A 4,282-nucleotide genomic window follows, 5' to 3' on the forward strand; every position below is an offset into this window, starting at 1 on the left:
GTCCTCATTGTTAGTGTGTCAGCAAGAGGATGTGCAGCATTGTTCATAATGCTCTCAGTTCTGTCTTCATTCTCTCCTTCACTAGCACAACAAGAGTGATAGACCAGTGAAAAACAAAGAAGGGAAACCAATCATGGGAGAAAAAAAACAGTAGAATAGGTGAAGGTAATATTTGGCAGAACTACTAAACAGACCAAGGTCATTTAAATCTACTGAGCTTAGCATCAGCACTACAAGATCTGCCCAAAGACTGCTGCAAACCCAACAGACAAGAAATTTGAACAGCCATTGAACTGCTGAGGAATTGCAAGGCAGCAGGACCATATTACATTCCCGCAGATGTAGAACATACCATTAGGATGCTGTACCCACTGTTTGAGAAAATCTGGGAGGATGATAGCATACCAGTAGATTGGAAAGAAGGGTGTCTTATCAAAATCCTCAAAAAAGGTGACCCTAGCAACCATGAAGACTACAGAGGGAAAACTCCCTTGCCTGTGTCAAGGAAGGTGTTCAGTAGGATCTTTCTGAACAGAATGAAGAACCAGATCGATAAGCAGCTACACAACGCACAAGCCAGATCCTTCAAAAATCAGATTGCAATGCTGCCTATCATTGTTGCACAGTCTATGGATTGAAACTGTTTTCTGTATGTCGTAATAAACAGACAAAAGAACATAAAGGTTTGGGGTTTTCCGGCCCCGTATACTGTACAATTTGCAACAAACTCTTTCCAGATCAGTGTTTCAAGCATAAGCATACAACAGACAATGGGCATATGAAGAAGGGGGAACATTTATGGAGTGGGACCGGAAATTGAAGAGTAGGATGCTGGGAAGGAATCGAGGTGTTGTATGGGAGCCATGACATCATCTATGGTGGACCAGGGAAAGTGCGGAAGTGGTGGCGCGTGGCTTAGGGAAATCCATGTGGACTACGGCGGTGCTGTTTCTGTTTTTCTGTGAAAACAAAAGAAAGAGAGGTTAGTACCCCGCCTTCGTCCCCTGGCATGATATATTACGCTGCTTATTGGGTCTTTACGTGGCTCCCTATGCACGCGTGTGTGACAATGTCAACTTCATTGACCATAAGAATGCCTTTGACATGTGGACAGGGAAACCTCCTGGAAACTTCTCTAGAATTATGGCGTGCCAACCAAGCTTCTCAGCATCATTAGGAAAGGACCACATGCAGAGTAGTCCATGGAGGTCAGCTTACAGATGCCTTCCAAGTGAAGACTGAAATTCATCAGAGGTGCTTTATCATACTGTTTCTCTTCCTGCTGACTGGATAATGAAGATTTATGTTCACACCCAAGTAAAGGACCAGAATCCAGTGGACACCCCTTACACAACTCAAGGATCTAGACTTTGCTGATGACTTTGCCCTACTGTCCCACACCCACCAGCAGATGCAGAAGAAGACAAACAACATCACAAAGTCCTCAAAGGGTGCTGGTCTTCAAAAGAATCAAGAAAATACCTAAGATCCTGAAGGCAAATGCAACTAGCATAGACCCTGTAACCCTTGAAGGAGAAGGATGGGAAGAAGTAGAATTCTTTACTTACCTTGGAAGTGTCATTAACAAGTAGGATGGAATTGACGCAGATGTTAAGTCAACAATTGAAAAAGCAAGGACAATTTTTCTATAACCGGAACTCTAAAGAACTACTGTTAAAATTAAGGTCAGGATTAAGTCAGTTAAGTCATCATTAAAGTCATTAAAATCATCATTAAGTCATTTCCACATTACAAAATGAAACATGAAGGACAATAGGGACAACCTTGAAGGAAACACAGATATTCGTGAACAACTGCCAGAGACCTGTAGCAGAAAACCAAAAAATTGCCAGTGGAGAATGAAGTCCTCGAATGACTCTAGAAGCAGATTGGTCACATGCTCAGGAAAACAGCAAGCAGTATTAAATCTTGAACTGAATCCCAGGACCGAGGTGCCTGGAGGGTTCTTCTTGATGTACCATGCCTCAGAAGGTGTAGAAGGCGCAAGTAACTAAATATCTGGAAGAAGCTTGGCTGGAACTAGTATGTCTGGTCCTACATTGTCAACTAGGGTATTCCTTGGTTCTACCCCAATGTTAGCAACTTTGTAGGGAGTTAATTAGGCCTGTGAAAGCCAAAGTCTATCAAAAAAACAAATCAGAACCAAGGACTCTATGAAACATGTTCAAACAATTCCTGTGACAACTATGGAAATCATTTGTGTCTTCCAGCAGTTTTACTAACAGACTCAAGGATTTGGGTTTGCCTCTTAGGGCAGTCATTCCTGACAAGATTCTATGCAGAACATTCTCCATAGTACATCTTGCAGGAAGAAACAGATTTAGAGAAAGACCTATTGGGCAGGCTCTGTTGAATGCCCAGGAATAAGGAACTATGCAATTATGTTGTCAGGAGCAGCCTACCACACTACTTGGCACCCACACACGAGGAAACTCAGAAGACATGAGGACCCATGCGATGTGTGAAGGATTCTGATTGGCGAGCTGGGAATTGAGTTAAAAACGGGATGGCATATAGATCCAGGGTTGTCGCACATTCATCTTACAGCCTGTGTATAGACTACTCCATCCTGGACAATCTGGAAGAAGGACACAGCAAAATCACCTCCCATTCCCACCTTCCTAAGGTACCAATAAAACTCCCATATTCGTTTTCCCCTCTTCACTCCCCACCCCACCCACCTGCTTCTTTATTGCATGTACAGTCATATCTCAATAAAACAAAGTAGACGTATTTAGGGATTTTTATTTGTTATAAGAAACGTCATTACTGGGGGGAGATTTAACATATAAGGAATATAGATATTTAATAACAATGCAAAGGGGAGTGGAGACCGCTGGTTTGTGTGGGTATCGTGGGGCCCATGCCACATGCTGTCTCCTTTCTTGGCCACTCTACGATGCCACTGCTGACTCCCTGATCCTCCACATCCTGCCTCATCCACACAGATACTGTATGTGCTCTCTATCCATACCCCGTTATTTCATGGCTAACCCTAAGAATTCTGCTATGAGGCATTTCTTTTCTCCTTCTTCTACCCTGTTTATAATTTGCATTTTAGATTTTAAAGATATTGCTTTGATATCATTTGGAAAATTGAATTTATTCATTTCTAAAAAAACTATTCATCTAACAAAAGTATGTGTGAAATCATTAAGCAATCATGGACAATAACTTTGCATTCTACAGAACACACAATGCCAACAACAGTTTCCGATGATGCTGTTTAAAGAAGCTGCACAGAGAGAGCACTCTAGTAGGCTGGTACTTCAGTCTACATGTGCGCCACTGCATGTTTTATGCAGACTTCATTACAGAGAGATTATTAACCAAGGGTATTACAGTGCTGTAATTATACATGTTGACTGGTAAGCTGGATGGTGCCACTCCAGCTGCTGTGTGTTTGGTACTGTAGTGAGGGGCAGGAAGGCTTAGAGTGCTGCTATCTAACGGACCTTTTCATTTGTGGCAGACTCAGATGTCCACTTGCTCAGTTTTGCAAATGTGGTTCCTGTTAGCTCAAGCGGATAAGCTGCTGCTGACTGACTCAGAGATCCCAAAGTTCATGGCCAGCTTCTCTATGTGAAGATGTGAAAAGGAGAAGTTCAGGGCCCTGAGTAATTTCTTGCCAGTAGTGTTGATCGCCAAAGTGTTTTTCATGGCAAACATGCTCCATTCAACAGAAACTTTGTTCGCCAAATGTTTTCCTGGAAATTCACCGTATAGCTGGCGAGGCTAGCATGATATCACAGAGCAGTGGCAGCCAGAGTGGGTAGGGAGAGCTCTTCAAGTATATAACGTTGATGCTAGTAGTGGGCTACATTTTGCGGTAAAGTTGTGAATACATTGAAACACAAAGCACCCACCACATAGAAGGAAACTGAAAATGTGTCTGTGTATTTGTGACTTAAAGGTTTTGTATGGGCTTGTATGTGACCTGTGTGTTATCCCAGTTTAAAAATATTACCCAGAGTGCTATGCTGTTGATGCAAGCAGAAAGGAGTGAAGAATCCATATTGTTATTCTTATTTGGTAGCAGTGGCAGCGAGTGAGCAAAAGCATCAGGGGAAAAAAAACAACTGGACAGCTTGACTTGTGAGACGCAGATACATAAGATCAAATCTGTGGGGAGCAGCCATTTGTGAATTTGTGCTTACTGTTGTCTGCGAGAAATGTTACTGTTTTGATATTTAATTATATTCATTTTATCTCAGGGAGGCACAGTGGTGCAGTGGTTAGCACTGCTGCCTCACAGCTCAGG

At 42.5% G+C, this 4,282-nt stretch overlaps 1 pseudogene; it reads left to right on the forward strand.

Moving 5' to 3' along the window:
• Positions 1-359: 359 nt before the first annotated feature.
• On the forward strand, positions 360-1,592 carry LOC120516407 (annotated as a pseudogene).
• The last annotated feature ends 2,690 nt before the right edge of the window (positions 1,593-4,282 follow it).

The sequence above is a fragment of the Polypterus senegalus genome, chromosome 16 (genome assembly GCF_016835505.1).
Source record: "Polypterus senegalus isolate Bchr_013 chromosome 16, ASM1683550v1, whole genome shotgun sequence".
Classification (NCBI taxonomy): Eukaryota; Metazoa; Chordata; class Cladistia; order Polypteriformes; family Polypteridae; genus Polypterus; species Polypterus senegalus.